Source organism: Parambassis ranga, unplaced genomic scaffold, assembly GCF_900634625.1.
Source record: "Parambassis ranga unplaced genomic scaffold, fParRan2.1 scaffold_21_arrow_ctg1, whole genome shotgun sequence".
Taxonomy (NCBI): Eukaryota; Metazoa; Chordata; class Actinopteri; family Ambassidae; genus Parambassis; species Parambassis ranga.
Window position 1 is genome coordinate 3,601,755 of NW_021144767.1, and position 26,949 is coordinate 3,628,703.

General features: G+C 43.5%; 1 protein-coding gene and 2 non-coding genes across 3 annotated transcripts in view; 2 read left to right on the top strand and 1 right to left on the bottom strand.

The window, feature by feature from the left end:
• LOC114429875 (uncharacterized) overlaps positions 1 to 26,949 on the top strand; it is a 108,010-nt gene that overhangs the window by 48,875 nt on the left and 32,186 nt on the right. The window lies entirely within an intron of this gene.
• Positions 4,257 to 4,328, top strand: trnaq-cug (transfer RNA glutamine (anticodon CUG)). Its single transcript has one exon. It is a non-coding gene; the product is annotated as a tRNA-Gln (tRNA).
• On the bottom strand, positions 19,157 to 19,228 carry trnap-ugg (transfer RNA proline (anticodon UGG)). Its single transcript has one exon. It is a non-coding gene; the product is annotated as a tRNA-Pro (tRNA).

A 26,949-nucleotide genomic window follows, 5' to 3' on the forward strand; every position in this document is an offset into this window, starting at 1 on the left:
ATCTGACATCCAAACAGGACTATACAGTCCATCAAATGATACCATCATATGTAGCACTGAGGTCTGAATGATTTCAGCTGAGCTGTGCAGGTCCTCTAAAGCCATCATTTACCAGTAGTCCAAATTGTTATGTATTTTGGTCCCTACGGGTAACCATAGTTACGTTGTACGTAAGCATGTAATGTTGAGTATGCCCCTGTATGAGGATGAGTTGAGCTCTGCCAAGTTGCTAGACAGAGGCTAATAAATTGTGTCGTTTCTAAGAACTATTTCCTCATTTCCCTCACCTGAAATAATGATGGAAGATATAACAAATTGTTGTTGTTCTGTACATTCTTTTGAAATATGAGAACTGAGGTCAATAAAGCTCACATCTACAAAACCAACAGTCACAAAGACAACTGTAGACAGGCAAACTCAGAGTCAGAGTCTTTATTGCAGATCAAAAATGATACGAGAAGACCTGAGTCAGCAACCGGTTGCAAAAACAAGGCATAATCCCTTCCTTCTAAAGCCATCAAGCCCCTCCTTGACTGCTACTCATCTTTTAATCTTCTGCCACTGTCCATCCATGGCACCTGGCCGTGTGTGTGCCTACTTGTGCCTGGGTTAGCCCCCTGTCTCGCCAGGGTCAGCTGTTTTACACCACTGCTACAGCTGGGCAGCCCCTCTTTTTCTTACCAGGGCCCACCTACTTGCTGCCCTGCCACCACATAGCAGCACATTGTCACACTTTTCTCTCTTGTTTAAACAGTCTCAAAATTCAAACCTTCGTAGAAAAATAAGTCAGGTTTTATAGAATTAATTTGAATTTATTAATTGACAACTGTCTACAGACAATCAGGGCTATCAAGTGTTACATGCTATGTTAAGGAAATGATACTGCAGAAATGCAGTACAATTGATTGAACATGTCCCAGCAGTGCCTTTGTGTTTTCGGGGCAGCAGCGCCACAGTGGTATAGCAGGGTTGTCCAATAACCGGAAGGTTGGTGGTTCAATCCCAACTCCTCCCTAAAGTCAATGTTGTGTGTCTTTGGGCAAGACACTTCACCCTAGCCTGTGGCGCACCTTGCTAGTCATTGTATGACACTGCTTGGCAGCAGCCTTAAAGAATTTCCCTCTGGGATTACTAAAGTATCTAAAATAAAAAAAAACATAGTTTTATATAAATTATTTAACAATTCATTCAGGAAACCAATTCATTGAACTGGTTGCATAAAAAAATATTTTTTCGACATACACACAAATCAACATGACAGATCTCAGCTGTCAGTTCACATTCAATAGTACACAGAAATAAAACCTACCAAAGAACATTAAACAAATAGTTCAGTTGGTCACACCTGTTTGGCAAACACTTGACTTATTTGTGTGGGTTCTCTTGTGGACAGTTAAAACACTATTTTGTCTAAAACATTTCCACCATAATTTGCAAGAAAATGGCTTCTCATCTGTGAGTTCTCATATGGAAAGTTAAGTTACTTTTTTGACTGAAACATTTGTCACATGTTTTGCAAGAAAATGGTTTCTCACCTATGTGGGTTCTCATGTGGGCAGTTAAACTACCATTTTGAGTAAAGCATTTCCCACATGTTTTTGCAAGAATGTGGTTTCTCACCTGTGTGGGTTCTCATGTGGACAGTTAAACTACCATTTTGAGTAAAACATTTCCCACATGTTTTGCAAGAATGTGGTTTCTCACCTGTGTGGGTTCTCATGTGGGCAGTTAAACTACCATTTTGAGTAAAACATTTCCCACATGTTTTGCAACAATGTGGTTTCTCACCTGTGTGGGTTCTCATGTGAATAGCTAAGTCATGATTTTGACAAAAGCATTTGCCACATGTGCTGCAAGAAAATGGCTTCTCACCTTTTCTACCAGGTTTACATTTTACAGATTTTTTTCCTGGAGGAGAGTTGTGAGAGACAATCCTGTCACAGCTTGGTTCTAGTTCAATATAGTTCCTTTCATTAGCAACAGTCAATATAGAGGGCTCAGTCTCCTCTCTCGGTTCATGCTGCTCTTCCTCATGACTGCTGGAGAGAACATGCGGTTCCTTTCTAACCTGTGGGAGTTCTGGTTCCTCCCAATCCAGGCTGCTGTTCCTGTTCTGGTTACAGAGCTGCTGGTCAGCTAGAATCAGCTCTTTCTTCTTAAAATTGTGTTGTTGAGTGAGATCTAAAGGGTTAGAACAAGAAAACATGTTTCACAGTTTTGATCATTAAGCTTAATATAAACGTTGCACAGAACTGAATAGGATCCTGCATGAGTCACTGGATTCACTGCTTGTTTGCAGTTTCACATACCTGTTCTGTGTAACTTTATCTCAGGTGTCAGCAGTGGGTCCTGATGGTTGAGCTCTTCTTTGTATTGGATGACAAACGGTGCAAAATGGTCCAGACTGGATTTTTTTTTTCTGGTTACAGAGCTGCTGGTCAGACAGGATCTCGTTCTCCTTACAGTCATGTTGTTGAGGGAGAACTGGAGGAACAAATGGACACAAAGCAGAGCTCTCAAGTTTTCAAGTTCAAGCTTAGAGTGAGTTTCCCAGTACCCCTTTTGTATACTGCTATATCACCAACATTGTTATTTAATACTAATACTAATACTAACATCTCAAATACCATTGTGGTTGATAGAAAATATCTATGATGTACTTTTTTTAGGGCTGCAACGATTACTCGAGTAATATTCCAATGCAAAATGCATTGATAACTAATTTAGCATTCGACGACTCGTTAGTGACATCATTGAGAATGATTCTCTTGTGGTGCAGTGGGATGATCAGTGTTTTGGGTTCAAGAGGTCCTGGGTTCGAAACGCGAGTGAGCAGTTTGCAGGTCGGACACATAGACACACGGTTTTGGCGCCGGGTATGGAGGAGGTTGCGGTGTGAAGTAGGGCTGAGCGATATGGCAAAAAATGTATCATGATAATTTATTTCCATATCAGTCGATATCGATAATTAACACGATAAATAAAATCTATATTTATTTCACATTTAGAGGAGAACAGTTTATAGAAACCAGATGGTTAATTGTGGTGTTAAGCTTCTCTTTATTTGTCAAAACATGACATGACCAATTCTTCAAAAAACTAAGGTGTATATCTCTTCATCAGTTCTAACTGTTTGGTGGGGAAACATGGTTTATATGTGGTTGCAGACCTCAGTGGGTGGGTCTGGGTAAAACTCACAAACAATAGCACTAAATGTTTCCATGGCTGCCTGGGCCAGGTGTGTCTAACGACTGGCTAACGACTGTGAGACTGCCGGAGGGGGACTGGTTGACAGCCCTTTGTTCTTATTGTATGTGCAAACTTCCTGGGAATGGATGGAATCACTGCATTGTATGTGGTAGAAAGATGATGTCTGAGGCCACCACCTCTGTTAAGGGAAGGTTTTTCCAGCTTAACATAGATGCTTCCTTGACTCCTCTTTCAAACCACCTTTCCTCTCTGTCTAAAATGTGGACATTGTTGTCCTCAAAGGAAAGATTATGGAGTTTGCGCTGGTATTTCTTCAGTTTTTTACACTCCTTGCTTCACAAGTAACCGTGGACACACAGTGGAGGCCCTATTGTTTACACGGGGGATCAGCTGTTAGCCCTCAGGGACACAGCGGTGCTGCACAGCGAGAGACCCGACATTCTTCGAGACATAAGGAGGAGAAGATGACGGGGAACCCGTGCCGGAGCTGCGTGTTGTTCCATCAGATGTTATAAACCTGTACTCCCCTCGGTCATCACTGGGAATGTTTGATCTCTCACTAATAAGATGGACGAGCTGACGGTGCTGACTCGGCACCAGAGGGAATATCGTCAGTGTAGCATGCTGTTGTTTACTGAAACTTGGCTAACGGTGCTAACACTGGACTCTAACGTTGCGCTAAATGGATTTCAGTTGGCAAGGACAGACAGGACAGTGGAGTGCGGTCAGAGGAAAGGAGGGGGGCTGGTATTGTTTGTTAATGATAGATGGTGTAATCCTGGACACATCACTGTCAAAGAACAGATCTGCAGGTCTGATTGATTAATGATCTACTGTAGTGCTGTGTGAGTCATCAGAGGACACTTCTGTCTTCATTTGAAGCTGGTAGGTACAAACTGCACCACTGCTAGCAGGAGCTCCTTTGTTCTACACCTGGACATCAGCTCACTCATTTTAACAACTGACAGACTCCATTTCTGGAAAGACAGACCATCTGGACAAGATATGTCTCTGGTTCTCTTCCAGTCAGGTTTACTCACAGAGGAGGTTCCATGGTGTAATGGTTAGCACTCTGGACTCTGAATCCAGCGATCTGAGTTCAAATCTCAGTGGAACCTTTTGTTTGAACAGTTATCCTGGTGTCCTTTCTACACAGTTAAGCCTATGGAGAAGTCCACAGTCGGTTCATTGGTCCAGCTGTAGTCATTAATGGACTGAAGGCCATGAAGGAGGCTGTGGTGCTGAATCCTGCTGCTTGTGCTGGATGATCCAGTTATAACATGGAATCCTCTGCTGCCCATGCTGCTATGTCCTGCTAGTACTCATTATTCAGGAAACAAGAACAAGTATTAGGGAGTGCTCTCAAGTGCTCTCTAAGCAAAATAAAATAGCTTTGTTTCTATGGTGACCCCACAGGCTGCAACAAAACACCACTACAGGTGCTGGTCATATAATTAGAATATCATCAGAAGGTTGATTTATTTCAGTAATTCCATTCAAAAAGTGAAAGCTGTATAATGCAAACATTCATTCCACACAGACTGAAATATTTCAAGTGTTTATTTCTTTTAATTTTGATGGTTATAACGGACAACCAATGAAAACCCACATTCAGTATCTCAGCTGGATGGATGAGGATGGATGGATAATGTAGTGGACTCCCACCCAGCAGATCAAGTCCCAGAGGTTACAGCATCATTTATTAGCTGAGTTTCCCCTCAGGGAAGCTGCTGTTTACAAGCTGTTTACAGAGAGAAGCAAACAACAGTCAGCATCATCGTCCATAAAAACACATGACAATAACATGTGAGACAGAGAGTTTATGATCAGTGCTCCCCCTGCTGGTTAGGACATATGATGACATTTTTAAATGTACCAGTCAAAAGTCACTCAGTGGTTTGTCTTTGTTTTTATGACTTTCTACATTGTAGATTCATCCTGAAGACATCAGAGCTATGAAGGAACACATGTGGAATGATGTAGTGAACACAAAGTGTTAAACCAAGCAGAATATGTTTGATGTTTGACATTCTTCCAAGCAGCACCTGCTCTGTGGTGAAGGTGATCGGTGGAGGTGGGGAACCAGTAATTCCCAGGTGATGTCAGCCGAGGGGTCTGAGGATGAGGTGCGAGCAGGGCCATCTGGATGAGCTGTGGGAGAAGAGAGGGTGGGTGACGTGGCTGGTCGTTGTCGCTCAGCTGCTGAAGAGTCGTTAGCAGGCTGAACTGGGGTCACTAAAAAAACTGATACAGCTCATTGGCCCTTTGCACACTGCCATTAACTCCACCCCTGCTGCTCCACCTGTAACCAGTGATGGTCCTCATGCCACTCCACACCTCTCTTGTGTTGTTTTGCTGAAGTTTCCACTCCAGCTTCCTCCTGTACTTCTCCTTGGCCTCCCTGATTTTTGTTCTCAGGTCCTTCTGTGTAGCTCTCACCTCCTCCCTGTCGCCCGCTTTGAATGCCTTCTTTTTTCTGTTTAAAATGGCTTTAATGTCCTTAGTCACCCATGGCTTGTTGTTGGGGTAACAATTCACTGTCCTAACTGGAACAACACTGTCCACACAGAAGTTTATGTATCCAGTGATGCACTCTGTGATTCCATCAATGTCCTGGCTGTGGGGTTCACAGAGTGCCTGCCAGTCAGTCACTTCAAAGCAGTCCTGAAGTGTTGAAGCCTCCTCATTCCAAAAATAAATCCCTCCTCCACATAAAGTCAAAAGTTCTAAATGTGAGTCATTAAATGAGAGGTTCCAGCAGAAACGTCCAAACATCTGAAGAGAAGCTGAGAAGCCTGAGATACAGGGGCTGCAAGCTGTGCTTCAACTGTTCCTGTTTAGACAATAAGAACAGATCATCATCTTCATCACCCTCAATAAGAACAGATCATCATCTTCATCACCCTCATCACCTCTCACCAACCTCCCTTCATCTGCTTGGAGCCGCAGCCAGTCGGTGCCAGATCGTTCATATGGTGACATATTAGTCATTCATTGGGTCAAATAAAGGTTTCCTCCATTTTAATTCATATTGATTCAGTTCACGCTGTGTTTATGTCTCCTTGTAGCTGACAGCAGCAACAACAGGGCTCAGTCTGTTTTACCACTGGATGTAGTGAAGTTTGTAGTTATCCAGAGAAGGACTGTGTGCTTTATGATTTGTATCTTAAGAGGAGATTTGCATATTAGGGATGAAATAAATACAGCATGAAATATAAATAAATAAATAAATAAATTGCAAATGTCCCTTTCGGGGCTCCATAAATGTTAATCCTAAAAAAGGAACATCCAGTGTGGACATACACAGTGAACATAAACTGCTATAATAACAACTTTAAAAACAATCAGACTAATTCCACTGTGATCCTTAGTAGCATTATCCGTAATAAGATTGTCAGTGAAGAAAACAAATATAAACACACACACACTCTTCTCCCAGCTCTTATAAAGACGTCCGTCATAGAAGCAGAGTCCTACCGGAGCTCCAGAGAGACACAAACAGCAGCAGCGCTCTGTGACCCATGTCCACTCTGTGTGTCCTCCAAACAGTCTTCCTCAGGTCTTTATCAGGACAGCAGTCAGAGGAAAAGGCAGAAAGAGCAGAGCTGATAAGTCACATGACTGATGCACTGACACGCTCTCTAGTCAGCTCTTCCACCAATCAGGCGCTGCCTCGCTGCTCATGCAGCCAATCAGGTTGTAGCAGTACATTTAAAGCTTTCCTCTCTCTGCTGTCAGCTGTCATTCCAGATCACCTTTGAGAGCTGCTCTGGAATGGTGGATGGATCTGAGTGGTGTTTTGGAGCTGACTAGAGAGCGTGTCAGTGCATCAGTCATGTGACTTATCAGCTCTGCTCTTTCTGCCTTTTCCTCTGAATCTTTTCATCTCATCAGTGTTCCGACCTCATACGTCCTGCATCAACATGAAGCTGCTGTTTATTCATGCATTTCTAACACACAGCTGACAGGTCCGTCACTACCTGCAGTAAGGTATTGGATCTGGACTGGAAGCTGAGTGAGGAGAGAAGCATTCTGAAGGCTTCCAGTGACTGACGCGTGGATGTTGAATCTGTCTGAGTCCAGTGTTCAGCTCAGTCCAGCTGCTGCACACAGTGAGGAGCTGTGACTGCATCCAGCTCATCCTGCTATGAACTGTGAGTCTGAACTTTGGGGTCGACCCTGCAGGATCCTGCAAAGGCCCAACAGCCTGTTGCACTGATGCACAGGAAGCCTTTCCACAGTTGAAGCAGGCAGTGTGTGTGTCTGAAGCAGTGTATTGTGTGTGTATGTCTGTGTGTTAGTGTGTGTCAGTGTCTATATTGTGGCCCTGTGTTGGCCTCTCAGGGAGTGTTGTGTTGTTGCTGCTGTCTCTGCCCTGTGTGTGCAGGAGGTTGCTGGGTGGAGCTGATCCTGAGCTTATGCAGCTCTCCTGTGCTGACGAGCTGGAGACGGTTTAAGAGTTCCCAGTCTGTTTGCTTCACTCTCTCTCTCCCCGTCTGGCCTACTAGGAGGGCTGCTCTCTCTCCAGCCTGCTGCAGGCATGGCGGTGTATTTTGTTGCACATTTCCTTGTTTGTCAATTGTTGGTGTACAACTACTGTTCTTTCTTCAATAAAATGGTCAAACGGTTAAGGTTGTGTTTGTCCTCCCCAATGTGTCACACTTTCTGAGCCGGTGTGACAATATATGTGTGTGCATGTCTGTAAGAGTGTGTGTGTGATTGTGTGTTGGTGTGTGTGTTGCGTCTATATATGTGCACGTGTCTATATGTGGGTGTGTGTGTCAGTGTGTGTGTGTGTGTGTGTGTGTGTGTGTGTGTGTGTCTGTGTGTGTCAGTGTGTGTGTGTGTGGTCAGCCTTCATCCTTCCTGTCAGCAGAGCAAAGCTGTATCAGTGTCTCATCCAGGTCTCAGCTCCTCAGGCTTTCTTCAGAAGAGCTGTCACTGTTGGAGTATCTGTTGCACAAGTGCTGCACATATCTGATCTAAGTTCTTTCTGAATCCTCACATTTAAAGTTACAGAGAACTTTTACAAACTCCCTTCTTGTTGGCTGCTACAAGCCGACAGCCTCCACACATCAGAGGCCTGCACACATGAGCTTCCTGCACTTCCTGCTGTTGATGACAGCTCTCTCTCAGATTGGGAGATTAGACTGATGTGACTGTGACATCATGACGTCACTATTCAGAGCCTGCTGTTTAACATGCTGCTCACAGAGAGACAGAGACAGCAGCAGCACTCTGTGAGCCAGGTCCACTCTACTTGGAGGAAGTAAAACGCCTCATTTCATCAAGATGGAGACACTAAAGAACACAACCAGCAGCTGTGACATCAGCTTTTCCTCTTAATCTACTCAGTTCATGGATGTTCTGACACACGTCCTGCCTCGTGCTTCAACAGGAAGACTCATCAAGTTGATAGCAGCTTCAAAATAAGTGTGTATAAGTATTAAAACACTAAACTGTGACTTCAATGAGTCTCCTTTATTTGAACTGATTCATAAAATGATCATAAACACATGACAAATGAAATCCATTCAAACTCTGAAGTTCACCTCATCATATCCCAGTGGCAGACAGAGCAGGCCCCCTGAGTGACAGCAAAGCAGTGAGCCCCCTGCTGGTGATCAGCTGCATGTACCAGAAGCAGACAGAGATTTCTGATATGATGTTAAAGGTGTCACAGAGGAGGATCCGACTGTCTGACCTCTGATTCTTCTGTCAGCATCAGACACATCACAGTTTGATCAGTTTTCAGATCACACACAGCAGCATCAGTAACACTGAGCAGACATTACACACTCCATCAAACACACACACACACTGCTCACTTATAACAGGGATAATAAGTAAAGTTCTTTACAATAAATTCACATTCACATTTTATTATCACTTCACACATGGCACAGTATATATGGCAGAGAGTTAAAGGTGGAATATGTAGTCAGAGTTAATACCAAATATTGACACTAGGTGGCAGCACTTCAGCCTCCATCCACTGCTGCACTACCAGCACCACTCTCAGTGCTTTTTGTTTCCATTGACTGTACAACATGATTCAATCCATGTTATTTATATGACAAACTATGTGTAGTGTTTCTATGTGTGTAGCTGACATGTTGCTCAGCTTCCATTGGACACATATACTAGATGGAAGCTGCAGCAGGATTGGCTGATGACTGATCACAGGTGTGAACAATCAAACCTGCGAATGAAATGGAAAACAAGTAAAGGAGCACCAACACCAAACTGGACAGGACAAACTGGACAAGACCATGCACTCATGGACAGAACCAACCTGGGTCGTCAGACTCTTCATCGTTACCTTTTGCCGGTTGTTGTGGCCGAGTGGTTAAGGCGATGGACTAGAAATCCATTGGGGTTTCCCCGCGCAGGTTCGAATCCTGCCAATCATCTCCAAGATCACTTTATGCCCCTCCATCGTTTACACTTAACAAGTCTGATGTGTTAACAACGAGCTCTATGAAAAAGGTCATCTTGACCAGTCAGAGTGCTGCCATTTATATTGACTGTCTGAGGACCAAACCCTGGCACAGTCCATCTGACACTTCCAAAAACTATCATTTTAAAAACGCTGGACCGAGAGCAACTGGTGTGCAGTGAGGAGGCAAAGGATAAAACGTCCCAGCACATTTCAAACCCAGTTTCACCCTGAGGCAGAGACTGCTTCACCTTAAGGACAAAACACCTGGGGAAGGCAGATCTCAAGGTACTACAATAGTCAGAATGATTCATCATGTGGTGACCAGATGAAAAATCTCATCTCTGGCTCAAGACTTGTTGAGATAGCATAGACAGACACACTCTGAGTCTGTCCACATCAGTGTCAGTGAAGATTTCAGATTGTTTATTAAGTATTCATCCTTGAGATTTTCCAAACTTGTTGTGGACAGCACGCTTTTCATGTCAGGATGGCCGAGCGGTCCAAGGCGCTGCGTTCAAGCTGGGGAACATTCGTCCGTCTAAGATGGGGAAGAAGGGGGGAGAAGAAAAGAAGAGGAAAAAGAGGGGAAAAAGGGAAAAATGAAAAAAGAAAGGAAAGCTGTGGAAACATATCTAATTTATGTACGTATTTCAAACTTTTGAAATACTTAGGATTTTACTTTGGACCACAGCTTGGATTCGAACCGGCGACCACAGGAATGCTAGTGTTGATCTGCATCTGCTACATTTTTGGCATCATTTTTACAAATGGACATATGGATAAACGTTTCAACAGTCTGCCTAAAGTAAACGGAGTGTTGCTATTAAGCAGGGACTCTCCTGTGTTGTACTCTATTTACCCTTGTTGCATAATACAGACCACAGACACATGAAATGAGACTGTTTCGGGTTTATTAACTCAAAATCATATTTTCTTACATCCCAAATAGCGCTGTAATCCGACCCATATTTACAAATAAATGTCCCTTCAGTCCCGATCAAAAAGTAACAGGCAAACAAACAAAAAACTCCTCCTGGTGAACCCCACACAGGATCCTCTCTCTCCCTGGGCGATCCTTGTCCATAAAAACAAATGGTTATTGTCCGTATTTTTTTTTTCGAATCACGGGTCCCTCTTACTCTCCCCGTTTTCCCGTTTTCCTTCTCCTGTCTGCCACCGCTGTCCTTCACGTCTCTCTCCTTTCACCCACAGCATGTCAGCTGGCAAAATAGATCACCCAACCCCCCGCTGTCCTCTGACACGCCGTGTACCACAACATATAATATAAAATATATAATAAAATATTACAAAGAATGCCGTAGCTTTAAGCAGCATTAAGGGACAATGTTTATTTACAGGAAGACATTTCTATATGGCCATACACCATAAAAATCTAAATAACTTATGTGGTAGTGCTGTGGTAGTGCTTAAACGGTGCTGTGGTAGTGCTTAAACGTGGGTGGAAATACTTTGATTCTCAGGTTTGGTGTTTAAACACTGCACCTTAAATAACATTAGTAAGCACCGAGTGGCAAAAACAAAATCCACTTTGTGTAACGACCGTAACTCAACAAATCTATCAATCTATAAAAACGTCAACACAGTACAAGAGTTTACATGACACACAAACGTAAAATAGTGTCACACGGCACTGTAGCAAGTGTTTAATTACCGTACCGACTGTTTTTCTCGCTAGCTAGTGCAGAATGAATGACGACCGGTATGCGCCATACTGATTCTCTGCTCCAACATTTGTCCACCGTGATTGGTCAAATGTTGGAAATGTTGGACAGTGGGGAAGAAATCCGCTAGCTGATTGGGCGCACCTCCAGCAATTGAAGGCTTGTGATTGGCTCTTGTGTCCAACATTTTCCAACATTGTACGGACGATCCTTTGCCAGCTGGACTTCGGATCAGAAGATTGAGGGTTCGAGTCCCTTCGTGGTTGAGGTTTTATACAGGTATGAAATGAGCCAACTTCTATCTGTGGTTTATCCGCAACTCACTTCCACTGCTAGAACCTTTAGTGCAGCGGTCCCCAACCTTTTTTGCACCACGGACCGGTATCATGTAAAACAATACTTTCACGGACCGGCACAGAAAAAAAAGTGCATAAAGAGACAACTTACTCTTATGCTTAATTAGTGGGAGCCTTTGAGCTTTCTCAGCAATGAGGCGGTCCCATCTAGGGATAATGGGAGACATGACACCCGAAGTGTGTTTCTTATGTCCAGTCCACTCCGTAATTTTGTTCTGGCCGTCATTAATTGCTTCAGTCGTTCTTGTTCATGTTTTCTTCCATGGCTTGTCTTTTAATGCAGGGTGCTCGGTCTCGCAGTTTTGAAGGCTTCGTTGCCTCATTTGTGAGTCTGTCGCCACAAATCACTCAGAGTGGACTTGGTGTGTGAGAATCACCTGTTGCAATAAATCCATATTTTAAATAGGACTCCTGATATAGTCTTTTAAATGCAGGTTTCTTTTTCTTTGAAGGGGTAGGCTCCTCTTCTTCTGTCTCCTCGTTAGGCCTTTCCCCTTTCCGAAGAAGCTCTCCAAAGACATTTGTTTTTTATTCATTGTTGCTGCTTGTGGGCTTAATTTTGGGGTGCCGTATCCCGTGACCGAGACAAGCGTCTGGGCAGGTGCTTAAAGGCACAGGCGGATAAATCTGATTGATTTATAAATGAAACAGCTGTCAGACTCAGATAATGAATAATATATGTTTTGCTCAGTCTTTCTGTGCGGCCCGGTACCAAATGACCCACGGACCGGTACCGGTCCCCGGCCCGGTGGTTGGGGACCACTGCTTTAGTGTGTCTACTACACTACTACGCCAGTTTCCTTCTCTCCTGATAACTGTCTGTCTTGATGGGTTCCCTCAGTGTGCAGGGTGATGAATGGGAGTCATATTCCCATTATCGCTCCTGAGGATATCCATGCTGACTATTTTTTATTTATTCAACATCTGTCCAGTCAGCAGTCTTCCCCATGATTGTGTCTGCTTTGCAGGTGTTTTGAGTTCATCATCTGATCACAGTGTGACATCATTAGTTTATAATATTGAACTTTTCCACAATATTCTCATTTATGGAGATGCACCTGTACATGGTGGCTGATTATGACAAACTAATGAAGTGCTACAAAAACTGGAGAAGGACCAAATCATCAACCGCAAGCTCTACTTTCGACTGTATCCTGGGGAAGCCACTCCACGCCTGTATGGACTCCCCAAGATACACAAGGAAGGTGTCAGGGTTTCAGGTTTGAGCCAGGGCTTTTGTGTTGAATTTGGTTTGTTATTTTTGTGCTTGTGTTACTTCCTGTTTTATTTTGGTGTTTCCTGTTAAGTTCTGTATCACTGACTCTCCTCTCGTTTCAGGTGTCTTGACTTCCCCCTCCTTGTGTTCTCCCTCCTCCTCCTGGTGATTACCTGATCCTCCCTCATGTGTCACACCTGTGTCTAGTTGTCTACCCTGCTCCCTTTGTATTTAGTCTGCGTCCTCCCCACACTCGGTGCCAGTTTGTCTCGTCACCTTGGGTAATGTGGGTGCACATTACCAGCCTTGACCTTGTGATCCTCTAGTTGCCTTGCCTTCCTGTGTTTTTTGGACTCCTCGCCTTGAGATCTTGTTTTGCCGTTTTTGTGTATTCCACGTAAGTGCGATTTTTGTGTTTGATCATTGGACTCGTTGCCCTCCTGGCTTTTAATAAAGACTCTGCTTAAGAGTACTGCACCGCATACTGCACCTGTGTCCTCTTTCACGCTGAGTCCTGACAGAAGGAGTCCCCCTCAGACCCATCGTCAGCAGCACAAACTCAGTCACATACAACGTGGCTAAGCACTTGGCTGAACTCCTGACACCACTGGTAGGTGACACACCACATCACATCCACAACTCACAGGACTTTGTGAACAAGGTGGAGAAGATCCAAATGGACCCAGATGACACCATGGTCTCATTTGATGTCACCTCCTTGTTCACCTGCATCCCTACATCAGAAGCCACAGAGATGGTAAGGACGTGCCTCACACAAGACAGCACACTCAAGGAGAGAACCAACCTAACGCCAGACCACATCTGTGACCTGCTGGACCTCTGCCTGACCACCACTTATTTCCAGTACAATGGGAACTTTTACAGACAGAAGCACGGCTGTGCGATGGGATCACCTGTGTCTCCTATTGTGGCCAACCTCTACATGGAAGAAGTGGAGAGAAGAGCCCTGAGTTCCTATCCTGGAACCACCCCCACCCACTGGTTCAGATATGTGGATGACACCTGGGTCAAAATCAAGACCAACGAAGTGGAACGGTTCACAGAACACATCAACGCAGTGCATAACAACATCAAGTTCACTCGCGAGGACACCAAGGACAACAATCTGGCCTTCTTGGACTGCACAGTACATATTGAGGAGGAGCCTCAATATGGAAGTGTACAGGAAACCCACACACACGGACCAGTACCTGTTGTTTGATTCACACCACCCACTGGAACACAAACTGGGAGTCATCAGGACCCTGCAGCACAGAGCACAAACTGTACCAACCAGCTCAGAGGGGAAGAAGAAGGAGCAACACCACATCAGGAAGGCCCTGCAAACATGTGGCTACCCGAAGTGGGCACTCATCAAAGCCACAAAAACAAGACCCCCCAACAACAAGAAGAAGGTCAACACCAGGCAGAGAAAGAACATCTCCATTCCATATGTGTCAGGAGTATCAGAGAAACTCCGCAGGATCTTCAACAACCATGACATCCCGGTCCATTTCAAACCGATGACAACACTGAGACAGAGACTGGTTCACCCGAAGGATAAGATTCCCAGGGAGAAACACAGCAATGTGATATATGCACTCCAGTGCAGTGAGGAATGCTCTGATCTGTACATTGGAGAAACTAAACAACCACTCCACAGAAGAATGGCTCAGCACAGGAGAGCCACCTCCTCAGGACAAGACTCAGCGGTTCACCTCCACCTCAAAGACAAAGGACACTCCTTTGAGGACAACAATGTTCACATTTTAGACAGGGAGGAAAGGTGGTATGAAAGAGGAGTCAAGGAAGCCATCTATGTTAAGCTAGAAAAACCTTCCCTTAACAGAGGTGGTGGCCTCAGACATCATCTTTCTACCACATACAATGCAGTGATTCCATCCATTCCCAGGAAGTTTGCACATACTCACAGTAAGAACAAAGGGCTGTCAACCAGTCCCCCTCCGGCAGTTTCATAGTCGTTAGCCAGTCGTTAGACACACCTGGCCCAGTCAGCCAGAACATCACAGGTAAGTATGGAAACATTTAGTGCTATTGTTTGTAAGTTTTTTTTTAAGTTTTACCAAGACCCACCCACATAGGTCTGTAACCACATATAAACCATGTTTCCCCACCAAACAGTTAGAACTGATGAAGCTGCTTGGATGAGCAGCGAAACGTCTTCTAGAAAACTCTACAAGTCCAGACGCCTTGCTTCAATCTTCTCTACGTATGATGACCTGGATGACTGAGAATCTTCATCAACATGCTGTGAAAATGAGTCAAATATAAAAACATGAGACAGTGGGGACCTTGGGTGTCTCCTTCAGCCACAGACTTTTGTCCAGACAGGGGTCAGACTGTATAACATCAGTCCATCTGTACTCTAACCTCTGTACTTTATCACCATGTGTACACCCAGTGACACTGATGGGGAAACAGTACAGTGTTTTTTCTCTTAGTGCAATAACATCCTCACCTACAGTGTAATACTCAGAGTTTTTCATGATATCATAACAGGACATAATACATCTCTGTACATTTCTCATCTGTATATCTGCATATCTTATGGTTGCTCTGTACATAGTCTTTATTTCTACTTTATCTATTGGTATGCTGCTCAGGACCTTGTTTTCATGCTGCTGTAATGGAATGGAAGGAATGCTGACAACCAACATAGGTCATAGCAGCAGTCCTGGTGCGGTCATGTATCAGCTGGGGTGTGACGCAGTGGCTCCGTCAGTAACTATGGGCAGTGTGTACGCACCCAGACACACATCATTGGAAACCAGCTTTAATGAGAGGTGAGGGTTGCAAAAGTCAGAACAAGAGCCTGTTGACAGAAATCAAAACTCTAAAGGAGAAGGTTGCCATGTTAGAAAACGAACGAGACTTTCTGCAGAAAACCATGACCATGACATCCACTGGTAGGTCATCTGTTCTTTGAACTCAAACGTTTGAACTAGTGCCGTCACATGATTACAAATTTAATCACATTAATCACTGCGTTGCTGTATATTTATTGTGATTAAATATCACTCATTTGTTTAACCTATACTCATTGGATGAACTCAATTAAATTGAGTTTTTCCATCCAATAAATACTGGTAGCTCCAACTCAAAACAAGTAAGTTAATGCAATATAATGTATTTGAATTGGACCAACATGATTTTTTTCATGTTGGTCCAATTCAACCTAAACATATCAATTAAATTATTTGTGTCAAATAGAGCTAAAATAAAGTACATTAGTTTATTAGTAATTAAAGTTATTTGTGTTTGTCCAACCTAAAGATATAATAAAATTATTATTATAAAATTACCTTTATATTAACCTACCACCCCTTAAGAAAAACATGACACCTGGTTGAGGTCCTTTTATTTAAATGCAGCAGAAATAGAAACAGTAAGGTGCATAACATTCCTCCAGGACATAAACCTTTGCATTTCAATATACCAAATTAAGTTGGATGAAACCCCCACATCGCTGGGCTCCTGTCTTCAGAACGTGTAAGCTGCCCTCCCATAGGGTTGAAAAACACAAACACACATAACACTCATGTTGATCCTGAGCATCACATAAACATGTGAATCTTTCATTAATATTGAAGTTCCTCCTTTGTTCTGGGAAACTTACAGAAGCTTCTTTGAGAAGTGGTTCAGCTGGGCCATGAACTTCAATGCAGCGGCTTTCTGGTGATCTGCAAGTCATCATTCACCTTGAAAACAGTAGTAGTACAAACAGTATTGTTAGTTGTAGTTACTCTCACACAGACTTGAATAGCTATAAAGAAATGTGAGTTTTCATTTTACATTCATTAATTACCATGGACAAGTAAAAATGTGATTTAGTAGTAGCATAATCCATGTATTAAAGTACATCTGCATGTAGGCGGTGTATGTGTATGATAAGCTGCAGATGCATAAAAGTACCTGGTTCCAAACTGCACTCTGCACACATCCACATACAGCATCCTGTAAAATAAAAGAGTCAGAAAAGAGTCAGATCTCATTGACCAAATAACAAGATGCTGTAATTGATTACCAAGTATATAATTAGCTACAGTCATTAAGAGCATAAGATGAGATTATATATTAGAGGTATGCATGTAATAAATATGTTAAAGATGTTATGCTGCAGCAGCCACTCCCAAATTTCACAATGAAATTTCAAATCTGAAAATCCTCTGAGGTCCACCCAAAACTTTAATCTGGAATCTCAACCCATTTTAATCAAATATTATTTAATAGGTATTTTTTAGGTTGAGTTGGACCAACATGGAAAAAATCATGTTGGTCCAACTCAAATACATCACATTGAGTTGGGGCTACCCATATTTATTGGATGGAAAAGTCTCCCACAATTTAACTGAGTTCATCCAATGAGTTCTTTTTATTTTATTTTTATCTATAGCGCCAGATCACAACAGAAGTCATTTAATGGTCCCTTACTATAGAACACATTTATACCTTTTCCTTTTACTAAACAAAGTCATTTCAGCACGTTTACAGGTCTCCCCTGCTCTGTGTCGTACGGCGCAGTTCCAGCCTGATGCACAGGGGAGCAGGCACCCACCAGCAGACAAAAAATATATAAAAATAAAATATATCGCGAAAATATGCCGACTGCTTCACTTCAATAAATCACGACTGTATTGTTTCACATTAACTACACTTAAGCACTGGCTGTACCCCTGCATACAAGTGCTGCTTAGGCTAACACAGAGCGTTAGCTCTGGGCTAACGTTAGCCTGTCAGCTACACTACAAAAGTAAAGCCAAGCACCTTTGGATTGCGTTAGCTGGCGGCGAGCTGCGCTCTCAGTGTATTAAGGATGAATTCAACGTGCCTGTGTAGAAAACTCCAAGTACTAACCGTGTTCACCACTTACCTCTGACAGCTATATGACGCGACCATAGACGTTAGCTACAACGAATGCTAACTAATCTTAGCTGCTTGTAGCCTGTCTACCCCCATGTGAACAATGACTGACACTTCTTCTTAAGCTCAATGTCCATTTATCTTAAGGCATGCACATTGTTTCACATAAAGATAATAAACTTATTGAATAGAAGACAGAAAACTTACCAACAGTAGTTTCAAGCAGAGGCAGATGGCAGGTAGGACAGAGGCTGATCTCGTGCGCATGCTCTTGCTCTGCTAGTTAAACTCATTCGGTTTGAGAGGGCCACGGGAGTCAAAGCAAATATATATTTATGTTACATCTGCTAAACATATTTGGGTATTGTTGGAATTAATAACATTTTCATAAGACAAACAAAATAATGTTTCACCTCTAAGAGGGGCTTGAATCAGTTTTTTGAGTGCAGTGAGTCTGCTCCCCTATGTCCTCAACATGTGTTTTTAGCATTACATCCCAGTCAGTGGTGTCAAAGCAGTCCCTCAGACCATCCTCTGCCTCAGCTGACCACTTCCTGATTGAACGTGTGGTTTTAGACATCCTTTTGACCAGGGGGTGTACTGTGGCTGCAGGTGAACCAGAACCATAAACGCCTCGGGGTGCTTTGTCTGCAGTCTTGCTGTTACTGTGTGTATCTTCTCATAGGCAGCTGATGCGTCCGCGCTCGGTGGGGCGTAAACACAGAGCACGATCACATGACTTAGTTCCCTCGGCAAGTAATATGGCCGCAGGCTAACAGTTCCAAGTCCTGACAACACAGTACCTTTTTCACTGAGACATGTCCTGGGCAACACCAACCTTCATTCACGTAAGTGATGAGCCCCCCACCTCTGCTCTTCCCACAAGCGTTCGTGTCTCTGTCGGCTCTCACAGCAGTAAAGCCTGGTAGATCCATGTTAGCATCCGGTCTCATATCAGTGAGCCACGTCTCTGTGAAGATGTATAAGCTGCACTCACAGTAACTCTGTTGATTGTTCAGCGCAAACAGCTCATCCATCTTATTCGGTAGTGAGTTGACATTCCTTATTATTGCCGAGGGGATCGCTGGCTTAAAATGTCTACGTGCAGCCTCTACTTTCACTCCTGCCTTACAGCCCCTGTACTTCTTCCTCAGCTCTCCCTGGACCTTGTGCTGCATTCTGACGTTAGTCCTCAGTGCAAAGACTTCTTCTCTTGAATAAACAATATCATTTGTAGATTGCTTCTAGGAGTTTGAGCAGACTGCTGTTTACAGGGTCTAAGTTGGAATATGAACTTGTTTGGGTTAAAGACAATTGCTATACATGTAAACATAAGACAGACCTTCAATCTACTGAAGTTGAAAGATGAGGGCTCGTCCGGGAATTGAACCCAGGACCTCTCACACCCAAAGCGAGAATCATACCCCTAGACCAACGAGCCACATGTGACCTCTTTTTTTTCATGTTTCAGTCAGTGCAAGAACAACACAAAGCACATGTTCTTCTTAGTTTGACATTGGTAAAGATATGTACAAAGATTTCTGGTTAGGAATATATAGTGTTGAACAGGGACTTGAACCCTGGGCCCTCAGATTAAAAGTCTGAGTTCCTTCAAGATCCACCCACAGAGATCCTAAACACATATAACTCAGATTCCCAACCAGAATAGTAGCAGAACTGAAGACACCACTTGGAGGAGTGTCTTCAAAAACCAATCCTTGAGTCCAATGTACCAACCAGCACACAGTAAGTGAAACAGGCATGTCCACGCTTCAACAATGAAAACACAGATTGGCCGTATGGGGATTGAGCTAACCGGCCCTATTGACTAACTTGACTGTTATTCTGGAATTCTGCCTATCATTCCGGAATACTGATGTCTATACTGGAATGCTACCGCTTATTCTGGACTTCTGCATTTCATTGCAAAATTTTGACGTTCATTAGGGAATGCTTTTCATTCTGGAATGGTGTCTTTCATTCCGCAAATCTGCTTTTCATTCTGTTATGCTGACTTTTGTCCTGGAATGTTGCCTTCCATTTTGGAACACACGCTTCCATGACATCACAGGCCACTGTCGGGTTAGGGGTTTAATCCCAGAATTTTGTCTACCATTCCGGAATCCTTCCTATCATTATGGAGTGGGTGGATGGATGTCTATTCCAGGATGCTCTCATTCTAGATTTCTGCCTTTCATTTGGGAATGCTTTCTTCCATTCTGGGATGCATCGGCCTCCCTGAGCTGACCACCAGCATCAGCAAGTCTAAACCTACTACCTGTCTTCTGGATCCGATCCCTTCACAGCTCCTCAAGGATGCTATTCCTCTGATCGGAGACTCTATATTAGGACAGATCAACTTGTCTCTGGAAACAGGATATGTACCACAGGCTTTTAAAACTGCTGTGATCATTCCGATACTTAAAAAACCTTCACTGGACCCGGACGTCCTAGGAAACTACAGACCGATCTCCAACCTCACCTTTATCTCCAAACTACTTGAAAGAGCTGTTGTAAGTCAGCTAAACGACCACCTGTGTAGTAACAGTCTGTTTGATGCTTTCCAGTCTGGTTTCAGAGCCCATCACAGCACAGAAACAGCACTGCTTAAAGTCACCAATGACCTCCTCATGGCATCGGACCGGGGTCTCGTCTCTGTACTCGTTCTACTGGATCTCAGTGCTGCCTTCGACACCGTAGACCATCGCATCCTGCTACACAGATTGGAACACGAGATCAGGATTACAGGAACAGCACTGCGCTGGTTTAAATCATATTTATCTGACAGATTTCATTTTGTTCACACTAACGATGTGTCTTCCACAGGTACAAGGGTTAACCACGGTGTTCCACAGGGTTCTGTGCTCGGACCGATCCTGTTCACCCTCTACATGCTCCCTCTAGGATACATCATCCAGAAGCACGGCATAAACTTTCATTGTTATGCTGATGATACCCAGCTGTATTTATCCATGAAGCCTGAAGAAACGGAGCCGCTAGTCAGACTACAGGCGTGTCTAAAGGACATAAAGGACTGGATGTCCTCCAACTTTTTACTATTAAACTCGGACAAGACTGAGGTCATTGTTTTTGGACCGAAACATCTCAGAACTAGTTTATCAGATAATACTTTCTCCCTGGATGGAATTACTCTGGCCTCCAGTACGACTGTGAGGAACCTTGGAGTTATCTTTGATCAAGACATGTCGTTTGTCTCTCATATTAAGCAGGTCTCCAGGACCGCTTTCTTTCACCTGCGTAATATTACTAAGATCAGGAGCATCCTCTCTCAGAGTGATGCTGAAAAGCTCATCCATGCTTTTGTCACTTCAAGACTGGACTACTGCAACTCTTTATTGTCAGGATGTCCACATTACTCCATCAACAGTCTGCAGCTGATCCAGAACGCAGCAGCTAGAGTTCTGACAGGAAGCAGCCAAAGGGATCATATCTCTCCTGTCCTAGCGTCTCTTCACTGGCTCCCAGTGGACTCAAGAATACACTTCAAGATCCTTCTTCTAACCTACAAGGCTCTTCATGGACTTGCTCCATTGTATCTGCAGGACCTGATTGTACCATATGTTCCTAATAGGACACTCAGATCTCTGAGTGCAGGTTTACTAGTAGTTCCTAGGATTCATAGAAGTAGAATGGGAGGACGAGCTTTCAGCTATCAGGCACCGCTATTATGGAACCAGTTACCAATCTGGGTCCGAGAGGCAGACACTGCCTCCACCTTTAAGACTAGACTTAAAACGTTTCTGTTTAGTAAGGCGTACAGTTAGCCTTAGACCTAGTGTGTAGCACAGCTATGCTGCTCTAGGCCTACGTTGTCGGGGGGCACAAACATGATCCACTGAGCAGTTTCCCTCTCACCCTCTAACCTCTCCTTTTCTCTCCTTAGTCTGGCTCACACTGGTCTCAAGACCTGGATGATGACCTGCAGTCCGGCCCGTGAAGTCTCTCTTGCTCTACGTTGTCGGGGGGCACAAACACGATCCTCTGAACACCCTCTGACCTCTCCTCCACTCTCCTTAGTCTGGATCATACTGGGTAATATCGTCTCATAATCTGTGTTAACTGTCTTCCTTGTAGTTCTGTGCCTCGCTCTCGCTCTCTCTCTTTGCAGGTCTCAAGACCTGCATACTGACCTGCAGTCTCTCCTGTGCTCATCGACTTCACTAGCCCCTGCTGCTCATCTTTACTATCAAATTACTATTCCTACTTATGGACCGACGATATATATAGATATCATTACAATATATCACTGTTTCATCTTGCTGTCATGTTTGCTCTGTACTGTATCATGTTTGTATCATGTTTGCTCCTCTCTCTCTCTCTCTCTTTCTCCTTCATCCTCTCTCTCTCTCTCTCTCTCTCTCTCTCCCTCATCCTCTCTGACTAGCAGCAGGACTGGTTCCCCCTTAAGTTGACGGGTCCTGCTCAAGGTTTCTTCCTCTTAAAGGGAGTTTTTCCTTGCCACAGTGCTCTTAGGGGGGTTCCTGTGAAGCGCTTTGAGACAATGTCTGATTGTAATATGCGCTATATAAATAAAACTGAATTGAATTGAATTGAATTGCTTTTCATTCCAGAATGATGTCTTGCTGACTTCTGTTCCACTATACAGAGTGTTATTCGGGAATTCTGCCTATCATTCCGGAATACTGATGTCTATATCCTGGAATGCTGCCACTTATTCTGGATTTCTGCCTTTCATTCCGGAATTTTGAATTTCATTCTGGAATGCTGCCTTTCATTCTGCAAGTGCTTTTCGTCCAAGGCACTGTGTTAAGGTTGCAGTCTCCACTGGAGGACAATCCTGAGAAAGAAACTGGTACAGCCAAAGGATAAAACTCCCAGGGAGAAACACAGCAATGTGATATATGCAGTCCAGTGCAATGAGGAATGCTCTGATCTGTACATTGGAGAAACTAAACAACCACTCCACAGAAGAATGGCTCAGCACAGGAGAGCCACCTCCTCAGGACAAGACTCAGCTGTTCACCTCCACCTCAAAGACAAAGGACACTCCTTTGAGGACAACAATGTTCACATTTTAGACAGGGAGGAAAGGTGGTATGAAAGAGGAGTTAAGGAAGCATCTATGTTAAGCTGGAAAAACCTTCCCTTAACAGAGGTGGTGGCCTCAGACACCATCTTTCTACCACATACAATGCAGTGATTCCATCCATTCCCAGGAAGTTTGCACATACTCACAGTAAGAACAAAGGGCTGTCAACCAGTCCCCCTCCGGCAGTTTCATAGTCGTTAGCCAGAACATCACAGGTAACTATGGAAACATTTAGTGCTATTGTTTGTGAGTTTTACCCAGACCCACCCACATAGGTCTGTAAACCACATATAAACCATGTTTCCCACCAACAGTTAGAACTGATGAAGCTGCTTGGATGAGCAGAGAAACCTCTTAGAGAAAACTCTACAAGTCCAGACGCCTTGCTTCAATCTTCTCTACAAACATGCCAAAGCAAACTGTTTTTTCCAACAATGTTACACACTGAGTTTTGAAGGTCTTAACCACTAGTCTTAAGTTGGAATGTTTACCACACGTGTCAAAACTTGTAATTCACGTGTGTTATTACCCACAGACTCCCATGTTAAAATGTCCAACTTCACAGCAGAAATGAACATGTTTACAGCCTGGTACAAAAAAACATTCTGGTCTTAAATGATAGGTTCTCTTCTAGTGTCAATTGTAGGGGGGATGAATTTTTATTACAACTCACTCGTTTTGAGTGACAGATGGTTGCCATATCACAGCACGAGTTTCCTCTTTCCACGATCGCCCGCCCCCCTAAACTCCACTAGTGCTCCCCCTCTTTGTCTCTGTCCATAGTTTTCACTGTTGAACTTAAAACACAGCACGACGAGGAAGGGATTTGAACCCACGCGTTCAGAGCACACGCGAAAACACGCTGCAAAACTCGAACAAGGTCATAGAAGTGCTGACTGTCATGAACTTTACTCCTCAGTCTTTGAAGGAGAACTTGTTTCTGTCACAACTTTTGCCTTAAACATAAGCATCCGTTGTTCTGGTAGACTAGAGCTGAAACACAATGGAGTCTGGAGAGAACTGGGTGGATACTCTAACTGGACCCTGAAGACGACAGTTGTAATATGTCAACAGCTGGACTGTGGCTGCCCAGTTTCAGCAGGAAACGAACATCAGTCCTCAGAATGACCTGTGTGGGAGCTCATACCTTCCTGTGTTTAGTCTAAATCTACAATGAAGGGATGTGTGACAGCGTCACAATTTATGACCACGTCAGTCTTGGAACTCACTTGTTCAGGTAAATTAAGTTTCTAATATCCTGGTTATAATTTTATATAATTAGTATAATATAATTAAATAAAAATGTCTCTACTGACCAAAATAATATCAGATTCAGGAAGTGAAGGAGTTATATGTGAGCTCAGACATCACATTTCACTGAAGTGTTTTCGAGAGAGAAAAGAAAGTTTCCAAAGGAACGGCCGTGTTGGTCTGCTTTAAACTGCCCGAGCAGACAGCCCAAAGTGAAAGTGTTTGTCCAATCAGAGACTGTAGGAGCCATGAAGTCAAGGTGTAATTGCCTTTGTTTGTCGCTAGATGGCAGGTTAGGGTTGGTGGGTAAGGCTTAAATTAACACAGGTGATTCAGGTGGGCAGATCAGACAGGTATGGGAGCTGGGAGGTCGTACGGTTTTTACCACTGACAAGTTTTTTTTTGTTTTGTAGTCATTCACCCAAAGATTATGATGCATCAAACGATTCATTTTGGAAATAACAGCGCCTAGGAAAACAACATCCCCTGCACCCAACCGAGTGGCTGAAGGCTGGTAAAATCGCCACTACAGAGACAGACAGGAAGAGTTTGAGCTGCCGATTCCTTTGTTGGTCTGTCACTCATAGTCACTGTCTGGTGGAAAGTCCATAATGTGTACGTTGGAAGCTGTGCAAGTCTGAGCTTTCTAAAAGCACCATATTGACACAAAGAGAACACTGAACACTGACACAGGATGTGAATGGTAGCTGTGGAATCATCCAGTCTGGATGCCATTTCTACGATGATGTTGATGCTGTGATAAACACTTGGAAAGACCAGACTAGAGCTGAACCACAATGGAGTCTGGAGAGAAGTGTGTAGCCAGGTATAAAAAGACCTGTTATTAATAAAATAGTAGTTAACTGAGTTCACTAAAAGAAAAGACAGACTGTTAATTTTCTGTATTTTATTTGTTCAATCAGCTGATTTTTAGTTTTCCCATTGCAATTGAACGCACCACATAGTTCACGTAGTCTCACGTGAGGATACGCAGCTTCAGCAGTCAATCAGAGGGCACGCAGGTCACGTTCAACGCGTCGCCACGGAGATGAAGGGCGGGCGTTAGTTCCTCCGTTCTTTCCCATCTCAGCCAGAGAAACGAGGGCGGCTGTGTGCTAGCAAAGAGACAGAAAACCGGGACAAAAACCCTGGAGGTTACCTGCAAAAAGGAAAAGAAAGAGTGGAGCACATTCCACTGAAGGTCCGGAGTCGTGTTACGGAACGAAGGAGAGCAGTTACGTCGGTAAGACAAGTGAATTTTCCACTGGAAAGAAACACACGTGTCTGTGCTTACCGTCGTCGGCCATATTAACAGGCGAACCGCTTACCTTTCATCTGGAAGGCTGCTATGAAGTGTTAGGGACATAAAAATCTTCTGGATCCTTTCATTCATCTTCCCCGGTTCTTTGATTAAGAAGAAGTTGACAATATCTGGTCTCAAAATTACAATTTATTCTAACAGTAAAGAAGCAAATTCTGGGTCACACAAACAGAGATCTCTGTGGTTGCCTGGCCTCACAGCCAGAGAACAACATCCCATTCTTTTGTAAACACCTTTTATCCTATCTTGAGATCCCATAAAATCATGTCCTTCCCTAACTCTGCACCAATGGGGTCAGCTCAACTGATATTTAGTTTACCTTATTTGGTAATGGTTAAACCTGAGAGTCAGGAGAAAACAGAAAGGAAATAGCAGGGGGTCCCCTTTTGTCAGTCATAAACCTAAGTTGAAGATAAGTTCACCACGACAATGATCACTGTCCCATACGAGCGACTTTACAACGCCCCATAAAAGCTTACACCTCTTCCCCCATGTAAGTTCACTTTAAGTCCTAACATCTCATAGGCTGTGGGTCGGATCTGGAGGTGACCAGGAAGACAAACTCACAGGAAAGGTGGGTCGTAAAATTGGGTCATGGAGGTGAACACATCCTTTCTGTCAAGATCTAGATTTACAACCTTAGCTTGATATCAACCAGAGCTGTCTCCAAAGAGCAGACAACAGCTAACTGATCTTCTGTAAAACTTACTTCACACATAAGTACTTATAAAACACATTACAGTAATATGCATACAGAAATGAAAACTTCATATTAGGGACACACTTCTAGATATGTGGACCCACACCACATAACAACATTATACAAAATAAAATCTTTCACCTAACAGTTCCCCCTTTTGAGCTCATTTAAGAGCTCACAACGGAGCCTCCTCATCCTCATCTCCCTCAGGCACCTCTGCTGCTAACAAAGGCATTTGATATGGATGATATACACCTATATCCTTCTTCTCAACAGCTGATACAATTAATCTATTACACAAACTACGCATGCAAGGTATGCAACAACATCCACATGTAATCAAAATAGCTATAAAAACTGTAAGAGAAGTCATTACAGAAATAATTAAAGCTTTCCAGGGACCAAACCACTTATTCAGCCAGCCATCTAAAGGGTTATCAACTCCTGAATGCTCATGCATCTCCTGAGACAGGGTTCTGAGGCCTTCTAATGCTCTTGTCACCTTACCATCCGGGGCAGTGTTGTTAGGAATAAATGTACAGCACATTTCACCAAACATAGCACATACCCCTCCTTTTTCTGCTAATAACATATCCAAAGCCATCCTATTCTGTACTGACATCAGAGAGGTAGGGGCCAGCTGTTCAGAAAGACCTTCTACAGCATCCCTGGTTAAATTAGCTAACCTAAGAACATTATAATGCACATAATTAATTCTGTCAACATTTTTATTAGGAGTCACTGGAAAAAGAGCAGAGAGAATAGGAATGTTCTCAAACCCTGCTGCAACCTGATCAGCCAATTTAAATTCATCTGGAA